General features: G+C 39.6%; 1 protein-coding gene across 1 annotated transcript in view; it reads right to left on the minus strand.

The window, feature by feature from the left end:
* Positions 1-2627: 2627 nt before the first annotated feature.
* The window catches only part of FBXO15 (F-box protein 15), a 129168-nt gene continuing 116455 nt past the window's right edge, over positions 2628-15340 (minus strand). The window contains exon 11 of the mRNA XM_064443105.1: positions 2628-3875. The gene's annotated coding sequence lies outside the window, so the exon portion shown is untranslated. The remainder of the gene's footprint in view (positions 3876-15340) is intronic.

Raw genomic sequence — 15340 nt, forward strand, 5'->3', positions numbered from 1 at the left:
ATGATCAAAGGACTGGGAAGCTGCCATATGAGGATAGGCTGGGAGAGCTGGGTTTGTTCAGCCTTGAGAAAAGGAGGCTCAGAGGGGATCTCCTCACCATGTACCAGTACTTAAGGGGCAGCTACAAAGAAGATGGAGACTCCCTTTTTACACGGAGTCACAGGGAGAGGACAAGGGGGAATGGACACAAGTTGCTCTTGGGGAGATTCCGATTGGACACCAGAGGGAGATTTTTCACAGTGAGGAGAGTCACCCATTGGGATAATCTCCCCAGGGAAGTGGTTGACTCGGCCACGTTGGACACCTTTAAGAGTCGTCTGGACAGGGTGCTGGGCCATCTTGTGTAGAGTGTGCTCTTCCCAGAAAGGTTGGACTAGATGATCCCTGAGGTCCCTTCCAACCTGGGATTCTGTGAAGAAGATAGTGAAGAGCAGTAACACAGAGTGCAGAGCTGGAGCCTCCAAAATTTCAGATGGGACCCTGCATCATCAATTGAAGAGATGCTCTGGAGCATCAGGATGGGTTAGAGGGCCAGTCCACATTCCACATCCAGCCACTGGCAAGAAAATAACTTGCTTTTAGAAAATCAAAGTGTGAAAGACAGATATGGACCAGGCTTGATTGCTTCTGGGATTTTCTTGAAAGACATTCTCAATCTCAGCCACTTCCTCACCAGAGTATGTGCCAGGCAGAGCTAGCAGGCAAGGAAAACACTTCTCTATCCATCTCACATCAAGTGTCATTAAAAAAGGAAGACAATTAATTTTATAAATCCTCTTAGCCTAATGTCAGATTACTTATATCAGAATGCCTTAACTGATACCATATTGTTACTATATGGCAAAATTAAGCATATGTGAATCTTTTATTTATCAAACACTAAGACCTTTAACACTTCAGATATTCTTTTGCCATTTTAGAGTTAATGCTATATTTTCTGCACTTGTAATTGATTTCCTTGAAAATCATTTTTACTTTAAAAATATTGAAAAGTGCTTTCATCTATAGCTATTCTGCCATATGTCTGCAGTATAGGATCTCGTGACAGGTTATAATCAGTTAGAAGAAAAACAAAATTCTGGTATCATTAAAGCTATAGATGTTCCTTCATATCTTCCTAGGTAGAAGCTAGCACAGGAACTTTTTCCTCCTAATCTTCCATCCATCTCCCTCTCTTCAAAAGAGGCTTCACTGAGCAAATGAGAAACATCACTGAAATTTTTACCTTGGTCAGAATTTTCAGTTTCTCCTTAAATCGTAATGTGATTGAATGCCAAGCGCTTTGGGGTATACCTGATCTATGGTCTCTGCAGTAGTATTCCAGTTAAGGACTCTGCATAGAGTAGGAAAATACTTGCTGAATATTCAGCCACATATTTTAGTTATGCTGTTTGTTACTTTAATATTTTGTTTCCATCAATGAATTAGCACTAATATAAATGTTCATAAAAGCAGTATTTCTTTGTTTACAAAGTCCAATATTTCAAGAAAGTGCTTCAAGAGTCTTTCTTAGGTTTTGTTTGTAAAATTCAGCATCTACAGTAAGTACTGCATCACTCCCATTCCACTCATCCTCCCTGGGCAAGTTCTAAAACTAGTTAATACACTATGAATGGCAAATGCTGCCAGCTAACCTGCAGGCTATGTTAATTTAGTTATTTAAATTATAACCTACCTTTATATAATGCACTGGGTGTTACTGAATCTGCTGTCCCACATGAGATCCTCAATGTATTTCTGCCTAAAGCAGTCAGAGACTCAACACCACATTTCTAAAACTCGGTCAAAGCAGAGCTCTACAGCTGACTCTGGGGGAAAGGAGGAAGATGAAAGGAAACGTGGCAAGGTCAACTGAAGGAGTAACAAATTACTTAGCAAAACATTTTTAGTGTTGACAGTAGTTCAAGGCTATTTTTAACACAATTTGAAAAATGCAAGAAAAGAAAGAGGAGAAAACGAGACTATTACATTGAAAAGACAAAGGAGAGAAGTAAGAACATCCTTAGGTGCAGTAATTTTAGATGCTACTGAACATCAACAGTCGCACTGGGAATAGAGTTGAAGTGTTCCAAGAGACAGTGAAAGTAAAGGATCACAAGCAAGATAATGCATCCTTGAGCAGTTCTAAGTCAGCTTAGTGAGTGACAGCAGTAACTACCCAGGCTTTCCAATGTGTTACTGGGTTATTAAAAGCTAAGAAGAATTCAAGATTAGCGATGCATCACCTTGCTCTAGGTGAAAGCAAATTATGATGATTTAAATGACATGCACATTTTAATTAAAAATATTTTCATTAATTGAATGCAACTAAATATTTCAACTCACACAGTTACACAAGTCACCATAACATAACATTAAAAAACCCCACCCTATATTACACCCTGACATTAAGAAATTTTCATCAAAAAAAAATCTGTAAAACCTTGAGTACTAAAATAGCTTTTTATAGATCAAAGCAATGGACTTTAATATTTTAATGAAATGCAAAATAACAAGATTATTGAGAACACTTGTGAACTTAAGGAGTCTCTTTATGGATGTTGCTACTCTAATCTATTATTCTACCAATAGTAACTCCAGTAAAGGGGTGAAAGGCTTTAGGCATTCCAACTGCCATTTCCTTTTTTCATACCCAACATGCAATACTCAGCGCTCTGCCAAAATCAGCCTGCTCATACAGGCTCTTGCGTCAATAAAACCAGGGAGATGCTTGAAGATCTTCTCAAAGCATATACCTGGTGGTTAGCCACTCTATGTCTCAGAAGGTACAAGCTCAGTGTACTTTTCAGAGGAACACACAGCAGGGACTATCACATTATGCTGAAGAGAAACTTATTTTCATTACAAGACATTTCTTACCTTTCACTCACTTACATGGAAATGTATACTTTAAAATTAACACAGAATGTATTTTTGCCTTGACCATCTCTTCATGTCTCCAAATTACAAACACTGACTCCTTTTTCCTGCTCTTAAGATCAATTACCTTCCATGCGGCAGCAAGCTCTTCCATTTCTTATTTACATTCAATTTTCAGCCATTTTGTTAGAAGAAAACAAATAAAATCATGCAAACAACTTCAATCTTAGAGCTAACAGTTGTATACAGATTATGTTAGGCTAAAATTATTTACATTGATACTTTAAATTGGCTGTTAAGGGGAAAAAGGACTTCAGACAGATGATCTGATCTTGGCTTCCACAGACTTGCTATACAGCAAGTCAAAATTGCTTCTTTATGGCTACAAAAACCTGTAATTAATTGCTGTAAGTCAAAAAAGACCATAGTTACTGATTCTTGGGCATTTACTTTAATCCCAAAGTCCAAGAGAAAATATACATTTATTCATAGATTTATGTCTAAAATTCACTTAACACCTGCAAGGAGCAAAACAGATGCCTTATTTTATGTATCGTTTGGTGACAGATTAATAGGAAAAGAATAATATTAACAAAATATTAAAAACAAGTTAGTACTGTTAAAACTGTGATTGTATTCTCAAGAGTATATTCACTTCCAGAAAGTTACAATATACGTGTTAGCATGTCGCAGAATATTTTGCATGTACAGAGCCAGAAACACCTAATGCTCAATGCTTGCAAAGGTGAAAATTTGCTCTTTACAGCATATATCAAAATGTCTAAAAATTACATCAAAGAACAAGTACTATGGAAGTCATTTGAAGTGTTGCAGACAGTCGACTGTTGGGGTGGGGGAGGTTTGCAACACTGATATCAATACGAGATTGTGCTAAATATCCCATTCTCTCTTCGCATGCACTGGCACTATGCAAACAGTGGCACGAAGCAAGGTTCTTCAGGGTGTATTCTGTCCACAAGCCCAGGTATGCACACACATACATCTACCGAGGCATCCTATATATGAGAATAATGAAGAGAAAGGTTAGTCTTAAACACTTTTCATTTACCTTGGTCATTTAATGCTCTACCTACAGCTGTCCAAAGAATGCTCCCTTTGAGTTCTGAAGGCAGTTAAGCCAATTCATAACTAGCACATAGTTTACATTAAATTTTTCACATGCCTTCTACAGATGTACTAAAAATTGAACAGAACGGACCCACAGGAACTATTGCAACTGTGAATCTAACTACACCTCCAAATCAAAACTCTGTTAAAGTTGATATTAACTGGACACATTAAATAAGAATAAGGTACATTTTAGAGTACTAATTACATCTCTGCAAACAAGTGCTAAGTTTGCTGGATTCTAGATAAGATAGCTGAGAAAATGTGTTGTTAATATGCATCTACAACATTATGTTATCTGTCTCTGAAATTCTCCATGGAGGAGTACTCTCTTCCTCTATCAAGATCAATTCATGAGTTATGGAGAATAATATTAAAAGGATAGCGTTTTTCCTGTATAAGAAATAATCAACCGCAAATGAAGCTGAACAAAGTCCTAGAGAGTTTTAAGTTTCTGGTACTCCATTAACATCACTAGGGTCATAAAAACAGTCTGACAAATACTAATGTTCTAAAAGGGACTGTGTTTAAATTGATTTTAAGTCAAAATAATAAATGACTTTTCTTGTACGTTCTAGGAAAGCTCCTTGTGTATTGCTGCTTGCTGTACTGCTGTAGAGCTTATCATCTTACTGTGCTGTGCCTGGGAACATTTTGATAACAGCAATGGCCGGGTGCCTGGGCTGGCAGATGGCCTGGGCATTGCTGCTGTTTCTGCGCTGCTGCACTGGACAGGCTGGAACTGCAATGTGAATTTGAGTCGACGGGACTGTGACCTGTGGATGGGTCCACGTGGGAGCAGGACACCCTGAAGCGTCTGTGGCTGTGGATAAGTCCACACCAAAGCAGGAGCATCTCGAACTGTCCGTGGCCATGGTTATGTCTGTGCAGCAGCAGCAGGTACACCTCTGAAAGGATTGTGGCCCAAGGATAAGTCCACGCTGGAGAAGGTACACCTTGAAGCATCTTTGGGTGTGGATAAGTCCATGCTGCATCAAGTACACTTTGAAGAATCAGAGCCTGTGTATGAGGTCATGCTGGAGCACCTCAAAGTGTGTGGCTGTGGCTAAGCCCATGACAGAGCAGGTAGACACCTGGAGGGACTGCAGCCATGAGCAAGGCCATGTTGGAACAGGCACCGCTGAGCAGTGCTTACACAGAGTCAAGGCCTTTTCTGTTTCTCACCCCACCCCACCAGCAAACAGGCTGGGGGAGCACAAGAAGTTGGATGGGGATGCAGCCAGGACAGCTGACCCAAAATGACCAACAGGATATTCCATACCATATGATGTCATGCTTCAGCATATAAACTGGGGGGGGCAAGAAGGAAGGAAGGGATGGACATTCAGAGTGATGGCGTTTGTCTTCCCAAATAATTGTTACACGTGATGGAGCCCCGCTTTCCTGGAGGTGGCTGAACACCTGCCTGCCCATGGGAAGTAGTGAATGGATTCCTTGTTTTGCTTTGTTTGTGCGCACGGCTTTTGCTTTACCTGTTAGACTGGCTTTATCTCAACCCACGAGTTTTCTTTTCCAATTCTCTCCCCCATGCCATGGGGGAAAGTGAATGAGCAGCTGGGTGGTACGTAGTTGCTGGGTAGGGTCAAACCACAACAGAGTGCATTATGTGATCTTGGGTAGGAAACAGTAAATTCTTTGAACATGAAAAAACAGATTCCCTGCTTAAAGGTGGTTGGAGTACAGTATTACAACACTATGACATGCTTTTCTCCTTAATATTATGCTAATGCCAGGTTCTGTTTTGAAATTACAGAATTTATCTAAGCAATAGAGAATTACAAAAACAAAAGCAGGAAAGAGGAAGCAAAGGACCAAATCTGTAATTTTACAGTTTCTTTCATCCAGAAAAGTTTTTGCTATTTGTCTAGATTATGATTCTTATCAATGCAGTTTCTGAGCTTTTTACATCTATTAATGGCTTTGTGCTCCCCAAATAACTCTGAGACAGAAATATAAACTGCTAGTTTATAGAGAAAATGAATAATCCTTCCTTCACTTAAAAACCCACAAAAATACTTTGGGCAACACTGGAAAGTGAACGCAAATTCAGATGTACATCTCATTTATTAAGTTAGTTTTCCTTCCTGGTAAGGATGGATGTGACAGTAGCTCATGTAGTAACAAATACTTTACATGTATTAAGTCTCAGTAATAGCAAAGGAATAGCCCCAAAAGGGATCTAATTTACGCCCAGCCAGTCACTTACATCACCAGTGGAACTGGAAACAAACTCCCTGAACTTGCATCTATGATATCAGAAAAGCATTTCCAAAATTACTACATTTACGCATTTTGCAGTATAATTTGATCAGAAAAAAAACAAAGGGATAAATACAGCAAAAAAAGATATTTCACTTCCACTTGAAATAGAGGATTAGCCCAAAAGAAGGAAAGTAGATGGAAGGGGCAGCCATGTTTGCATGTCCCATCACATATAGCTTCTGCTGTTGAAAACCTGGGAAATCAAGAGAAAGTTGAGCCCAGAAGACTATGTAACCTGCAACTATGCCTCATATTTTTTTCTGCTGACTAGCATGCTTAAAATGCTTATCCTCCTGAACTTAAGAAGTTATAACAGCAACAAAACTGTTCAAGAATGAAAACCTGTTCGTCTTATTACCTTTGAGAACTGCAGCAATGCCTGCTTTTGAGAAGTATCCTTTTAACCTTGAAAAGGATTGGTGTCTTCATGCAGTGATGTATGGGGATATCTGCTCAGTAGTTATGAGCAATCACTTCACCTTGCAGGTTATATCTATCAGTAGACATCTATGCATTTGCACGAACCAGTTAATCACTACATTGTATGGGCATTGGCTGGATTTATAACCACAACTTTAATAGTGCAGTTGAATCCAGTTTTAATGTTCGGGGAAATTATGTCACAACTGTGACAAAACTAGAAGTTTCAAGAGGGGGAAAAAAACACAAAACCACAAAACAAACAAAAAATCCAAAACAAAACACAGGTAAGGTTCATCTTTGGAATTCTGATGCCATATCAAATTTTTTGTATGCAATTTTAATCCAAATAACACTTAAAAACCACTACTGTAAGACAAAACAATAAACATCTGACAAACCCTATTATATCCATGACTCAGATGTAAAACAGCAGACTAACTTTCCATCCAGCAATGCCCCAAATTACTCAAAATGTCATTTTGACTCCTTTTTAGAAGCTTCTTGCTTTTGTATGCAATCTAATAATCAGCTATTCAGGACAGCAAGGAGGTAGCTCAAGGAGTGGATTGCAATAAGAATACAGATGTCACTAGCAATGAAAAAAAAAGCAATGAGAATTACTCTGTGACATCTTAGGGCACTAATGTAACATATATTTTAGCTTTATTCAGAACATTGAATGTGTAAGTCCCCAAGTCCTCAAGTTTTTCATCTAAGAATCTGGGAAACGTTCTTAAAAAATGAAAACCATTAAGAGCAATAATAACTAAAACCCAAAACCAAGAAAAAAAAACTCACAAAATAACACTCCAATACCCACCTTCCATTTCTGTAACATCAACAGGCAGGGTTAAACCATTTCACTTTCTGTTTCTCAGATACTAATACAGTAATTCCCCCCTCCTCTACCTACCCAACACAAAATGCAAAAGCCATGGATTGAGATGCCTTTGCCTTCTATGTTTTATTGATTCGTTCAACAGCCTTAAAGCCTCCTGTCACACTTAGGCTGCCACATATTTAGACTTTCCTGGGCATATCTTCTTTTCCCACTTGGACATTTCTACTTCATATACTACATTGGGGTGGGTTGTCCCTGGCTGGATGCCAGGTGCCCACCAAAGACACTCTATCACTCCCCTCCTCACCTTGACAGGGGAGAGAAAATATAACCAAAGGCTTGTGGGCTGAGGTAAGGTCAAGGAGAGATCACTCACCAATTACTGTCATGGGCAAAACTGAATTGACTTGGGGAAATGAGTTTAATTTAATTACCAGTTAAATCAGAGTAGGGTAATGAGAAATAAAAACAAATCTTAAAAACACCTTCCTCCCAGGCTCAACTTCACTCCCAATTTCTCTACCTCCTCCCCTGTAAGTGGGGCAGGAGGACAGGGAATCAGGGTTGAGGTCAGTTCATCACACATCACCTCTGCCATGCCTTCTTCCTCAGGGGAGGACTCCTCACACTCTTCCCCTGCTCCAGTGTGGGCTCCGCTCTCCACAGGTCCACAGGTCCTGCAAGGAGCCTGCTCCAGCACAGGCTTCCCATGGGGTCACAGCCTCCTTCAGGCATCTACCTGCTCTGGTGTGGGGTTCTCCACGGGCTGCATGTGGATATCTGCTGCACAGTTAACCTCCCTGGGCTGCAGGGGGACAGCCTGCCTCAACATGGTATTCACCATGGGCTGCAGGGGAATCTCTGCTCTGGCACGTGGAGCACCTCCTCCCCCTCCTTCTTCACTGACCTGGGTGTCTGCAGGGTTGTTTCTCTCACATATTTTCACTCCTCTCCCTGGCTGCAATTGCACAGGGTTTTTTTTCCCGCTTCTTAAATATGCTATCAGAGAGGTGCTACCACCACCATTGATGGGCTCGGCCTTGGCCATTGGTGGGTCCATCTTGGAGCCAGCCAGCATGGGCTCTATTGGACATGGGGGAAGCTTCTAGCAGCTTCTCACAGAAGCCACCCCTGTAGACCCCACTGCCGAAACCTTGCCACGCAACACCAGTACAACACATCTTGTGTATCTGAGACTTGACAGCGCCACCATGCATCATAAAAATATGTAAGTGTATGCATTTCCAACCAAGAAATTTTGAAGAACAAGATGCCATTGTAGGGAATTAGGAATGGCCCAAGACTTTTCTTGCTAGAAAGCACCATATTTAAAGAGCTGCATATTACATTTGATGTCAAAATAACACCAGCAGAGAACTGAGCCACTCTTATCAAAACGTTCTCCAACTGAGTGAAGTTTGAGACAGTGAAGACTACTGTGTAACCCTCTACTTAGGTGGCCTTCACAGAGGAGTGCAGGCATGACAGGGTGAGTGGAAGGGACATGATGGAAAGAATGGATTTAGCAAAGCCAATTCAGTAATGCTCAAGAGTAGTCTGTGTCCATATGTATGCATTTGTCTGTCTATATTGTGTATGATCCTCTTTGTTGTGAAAGAAGTAATAACTCCGCAAGCCTAAGGAAGACCAGTCAAACAATACAGGAAAGACAATCACTTTTCCCTACTATAGATGGCACCATCAGCTTTAAGGAAAGCAATATTTCTGTCATTACCTCTGCAGAATCCCAACTTTCCTTTGACTCAAAGTACAGTCAGCAATTGCCTTAATATCAGGGCTCAAAGAGCAGAAGAGAAGCTGTGGAGCTGTTGAAAATACATGAGCCACAGGCAGGGACCAAATGAATGAGCCCTATGTATAACACATGAGATTTGACAGATCTGTAGTAGCTGCTGCTAAATGATTCACAGCCCTAAGAGAGCCAAGCTGACAACCTCAGAAATCTTTCAGAGAAATACTGCTTTTGTCAGCCAAATCACAAGTATTTTTAAAGCCTTCCAAAAGAAAATGAGCAAAGTTCCTCAAGACCAAGCAATAGTAAGAGCAACATGAGTGGCACTTGAGGATCAGAGAGGTAAAAAGAAATTAAGAGGTAAAACTTTAAACATGATAGATTTAAATCAACTTCTCAGCAGTTAAACAGAGGGCAAGCATAAACAAACAGAAAAAAAAAAAACCCACATAAATATAAACCCTCCATCCTTATGGCTTTTTGTGTATAGACATAACAAAACTGAGATGACAGTAGGACCAGAGCTGTTACTCTGTGCTGATGAGAAACACAAATTTAACAACAGTCAAAATGCCATCACTTCAAAATGTGTCACAGACAAGGTTCCTCAGCAACTAGTTTTCTAATCCACTCTACTGAAAGAAGCTTCTCTGAGTGCAACAATGCATAAGACATCTCCAAAATTCCTGGTTAACATGACAGCTTTGTACAGGCAGTACTTGCTTATGCATAAAGGTAAGGGCCGTACATTTTGAAAGCACATGATTCTTCAGATACCTGCTCTTGGAAGGTTCTTGCAAACACTTGTCATTTCAGAGCAGAAAGGACCGGTAATATATTTGCTAGGGGAGAAAAAAAAGTCTTTCACTCCAGATATAAATACTGTTAACTTACCCTACAATAGAATATAAACATACAAGACCCCCAGTTCATCTTGAGTTTAGAAATACACATGGAAATATAATATGTATGCCTTTGAAATCCAGATTACCTCTCCCTCCTTGCAACATCACAAGCAGAAACCAAGCCTTACTTCAGTACTGGATTTGATGGATTTATATGCATCATTTATATTCCCTGTTCCTGGGAATCAATATCTCGCTGCTTCAGCTAGCCAAAAATCCAAGCCACTTCTCAGTGCAACCTTCCTGCCACAATTCAACTGACAAGTACACAGCTGCATTAAAATTTAATGGACTTCCTAGATAAACACTTGCTTGAAGACCTATGCAGAGACCTGGGGAAATTACAGTAATTATACTCAAATCAACCACTTCCACCCACCTACAAAGTTAAGTAAAACAGTTTAACATTTTCATTAAAAAGGAGAAAATGAGGTAAGTAAACAGAATAACAAGAATTAATTCCTAAAGTATAACCAAAGCCATAAAATTTCAGTCTTTCCCTCTGCAGAAGCAACTGAACTCTTCAGCCAGCTGCTTGCTTTCCCTTCACTCCAGTAGCCACCGTCCACAGTTTGAGGCTTAAGGCTTCTAGATAGCAAAGCCTGATTTGGCTGCACTGATCTGCTGGTCTCAGCCAGGCACCCGTTAGTCTGCAAGCCATGTCTCATCAGCAGCTTCCACCAGCCATGCCTTACATCCAAAGCTCCTCTAATTTTTTTCTTTACCAACATGTATTTTGCTGTTTGAGATCTTAGAAATTTCTTTATTGTGTTGAGAACGAAACAGTCTCTCAGCTCACCGGAAATCTCAGCAACAACTTGTGTCTCAGTCGGTCCAGAAGAGATGTGCCTTTCTTCTCTCTTTTCTAGGTTGTTTCCTTTCCATGTTTAGATGAGTGACTTATAACTTTTCTTTTCTATTATAATGCATCTTAAATATATCACTACATCTTGAACAACACAATTGTGTTTCAGGTCTATTTGTTAAGCCTTTCTTTGGGTCTCCTCCTTTCCAGCAGATACATATCAACAAACTGTATCTTCCAGCACCACTCCCCTTCCAATTCCTGGGGAGTGTCAAAGACAGGGATTTAGCTTTTTGCTTCATCGGCTTGCCTCCGAGTCTTTCTGCCATTGCTCTTATAACATTTATCCTTCCTTTTGTTACCTGAGGATTTCACATGAAGGAGACCAACGCTCTGCAGAGCAAGCATCTGGTTCAACAATCCATACGCGTTTGTACTCGCACCCAGATTCCTGAGTAAGTTTTCTAAAACAAAAAGATTATTTTCATTAGCTATGAACAGACTAATCCCTGCCTGGTCCATACTGCCTTTGGAATTATCCTCTTTCACCTATTAAGTCTGTGTTTTTCAGATTTGTCAAAATAAAAAAGTTACACAAAGTGTCTTCAAGGCTTCAGATGGCTAGTTCGGTACGATGACTGGTTAAAACACTAACATCTGTTTCTATCACTATTATGCTCATTCATGCTTTATGGAGGTGGAGGAAACAGAAATATATTTCTTTAATGTCTATTGCAAAAGGGAATTGAGAAAAGTTGTGAAAGATAAAGCAGCAGTACTGCCACAAACAGTAAAAATATTTAGGATTGGTATAAGGTGGTGTTTTTCATAATCAAATTTCTGCTCAGCATTAGGAGGAAGCAACTACTTCTGTGAAGTTTTAAATATGTCATACAGCAGTATGTCCCAGGTATCATGCAAATAGGCTAGCAATATTTCTAATTGAGAAAACTGTATTAACTAGTAACATGCTTGAAGGAAAAAGTTAATAGATTGACTTATTTTAAGTTGCTGAAAGAGGGCAATGGGACAGAATAAATAACAAAGGAACAGAAACCAAAAGCAGGAAGTCAAAAAGGAGGGTTTGAGGGGAAAAAAGTGGGTAAGAACTTTTTTACTTACACTGCTATAAGAAAGCAAGACTGCTCTTGTAGTTGCTGACCCTGTGATGATATGGAACAGCCTGTTTGGTAAACAGTATTTGATATTTACCAGCAGACTCTCAAAGGGAAAATCTCTATGGGTATTCGAACCTCCTTTTGCTTTTCCTAAACTTGTCAGTGAAGAAAGATATCTCATGCTTTTAGCCACCATCAACAGAAAAAGATAAAACTGAATCCATCTAACTCATTCCTAGTGAATGCAATCTTGAGAACAAATGTTCCTTCTCTCCCATACACAGACACACATCCCTAGTGACAGCAATACAAAAAATTTGAGCATACTTAGGTGAGCAAGAACAAATTGTTTAGTAAACAAAGTTAACAGTAATCGAAAGTGCAAAGCTGCCTTATCTGAATCACATATAAAAGCCATTCAAAAAAAGGCAACTACTTACATAAAATATGTTTAAGTCTCCACATTTAAGTATGCGCAGGAGTGCTAGCTAATTGTGTATGTACATATCTATCTTTGCATTTGGAAGTTTTTTCAGAGTTTTCTTTTTCTGCAATGAATTATAACATGTCACACTACACTCAGCCATGGCATAGTTGATAACAAGGACTACTGTAGAGTTGTATCTTGCACACTGAAGTTATGACTAATACAAGATACTGATTTAATAAGCTGAAAGAGACATAGCAAGTCTATTTTTATTCTTCAACAGACCAGTATTTGTTACAGATAAAGCTATTTAAAGGAATAAGTGAATATATTTATTTGCTAATACTGCTAGGGGAAAAGAGTGTTGACGTAAAGAATAAAATCACTAATAATGGTCATTCATTTTCCCTAGGCAATGCTAGAATTTCACACCTTTAGAACTGCACAAAGCCTAGGAAGCAACCCTGTTCCTAAAATCATTTACTCCAAATAGAAAAGTGTTCTAATACAGCCAAATCTCATAAAAATGGAAAATTTAAATCACAAATTTGAGATGTACATTTTTCAATCTGACTTGTTAAAAGATTTTTTTTAATGTATTGACATAAACATTCATTTTGTTGCAAAAATGCAAGACAAAATAAGGTCTGTTTCATGTTTCCCCGGCTGAAAAATACAAATTTTATCTGTGAAATGTTGATGTGTGTTTCATATTTTCTAGTTCGATTTAAAACAAACTGTCTCTCTCCCAGCTTATTCTTTCAATTTTTACCCCCATATTTAAACCAATTTCCTTGGTCTTACTGGTTAAGTCCTGTCCAGTTCCTAAGCCAATTATCTGGAACTCGGGAGCTGGGTGCTTACTTCTGTGTAAACTTCCTAACCAACAGGTAAAGCAAGAATCAAGTAGTAGCAACTCATTAGGTCAGTTACTCCCATACCTAACAGAAATTTATTAGAAGAACCTGATAAAATATGATCCCATGTAAATTAGTGCATATCATTCTGGTTTTAATGCTTCTCAGCTGACACCAAGAAATACAAACATGGACCCTGGAGTATGGGGCAACAGAGTTCCAGTGTTCATACAGGACTAAATGCTCTTCACAGCTCCCTAGAAGGATTTAATGAGTCATGCACAGCAGATACTTCCCACACACTTCTAGAATTAGGCATTTTAAAACATTACAGCCACAAATATTTCTGTTTCTCAGTGGCTGGAGTACACCTTGTATCCAATAGCTCAGTGGCTAAATCAGTTGTTCAGGAAAGCACTATGCAATGTAGCCTCTTCAGCCTAAGGTTGAAATACATATATTTCACCACAGAAGGAACATCTCTGGCATACACAGCTGTCTGGTCTGAGATAATTTACCCTCCCCTTGAAGCTATGCCTCTTCGTAAACTGTGATTCATGATTTACTAGACCAGAAAGAGGACTGACTCATTGCAAGAGTATGACCCTCTCCTCTGGGGATAAGGATGTTCTCTTGGGAGAATACCTCGACCCCTTCACCATGACTATATGCAGAATCTCATTGAATTGCATGAAGACATGATGGTCTGCTGTCAACAAATACTTAGGCCCGCATGAGGCCAAGAGCTAGCTAAGCTTGACCTTACCAGTCAAAATATAAGCTGAGTCTGTGATACTACAGCTAATAATAGAGTTACAAGACAGAAAAATGCAGGAAGTGATCCATAAGGTGATACTGCCTACTGAGCATTAAATGTAAAAGAATCCTCACTAGTCTCATTCTCATTCAAAAACCATAGTGACTGTGGTAGACTGACACCAGCTAGCAAGTAAGTCCCCATGCAGTCAGTTACCACCCCCAGCAGGACAGGGGAGAAAACTGGAAGGGCAAAAAGTGAGTAAAATAAGTGAGTATAATAAGTGAGGAAAAAGAAAAAAGCAATCACTCCCCGCCAGCAGACCAATGCCCACAAGTCCACCAGCAAAAGCTGCCTTGGAAAAAACTCTTCCCAGTTTTTATTGCTGAGCATGACATATATGCTATGGGATATCTCTCTGGTCAGTTTGTGTCAGCTGTCCCAGCTGTGTCACCCCCCCAGCCTCTTGCCTACCCCCAACCTACTCCTTGAGGGGACGAAGTGAGAAACAGAGAAAGCCTTGATGCTGTGCAAGGACTGTTCAGCAATAAATAAAACATCAGTGTGTTAACAAAACTCTTTTTTGGTCACCAGTCTAAAACACAGTACCATATAGGCTTCTACAAAGAAAATTAGCCAAATTTTCCACCCCAGCCAAACCCAGTACACACATAATCAGCTTGGACCACTTTCACGCTCCTTTTGGTTTCCGTGTCCCTATGTTTTGTCTTCCTTCATAGAACTAGATGCATAAACAAGCAGAACTATCTTATGACTTTCAGCTCATGAAACTGACTTTTTTTTCTCCCACTTGTGAAGACTTGGATGTTCAGGCACTGGCTTGAGATACTGCATCTAGCTGCTGTAAATCAGGATTTCCTTTTAGTAAAATCATTGTCATTCAGCCAGTACCCATGGGAGCACGGGGATGCTATGAGATGAGAAATATTAACATGTGGAATGGCTGAGGGCATAATAGCACACCTGCTGCTATCACCGCAGCCCATGGAGGGCAAATGAACTTAATTCTTCACTTTCTGTATGCCTACAAATAGTTCATTTTCAAAAAGAGCAGTATATCTAAACTGTAGATGAATATGTTCTAGAAAGACTACACATTATGGTAGGAACAACACGGAAAGATCTCATTGTGAACCAAATCAACACCTACACCAACAATCACT

The sequence above is a fragment of the Phalacrocorax carbo genome, chromosome 2, assembly GCF_963921805.1.
Source record: "Phalacrocorax carbo chromosome 2, bPhaCar2.1, whole genome shotgun sequence".
Taxonomy (NCBI): domain Eukaryota; kingdom Metazoa; phylum Chordata; class Aves; order Suliformes; family Phalacrocoracidae; genus Phalacrocorax; species Phalacrocorax carbo.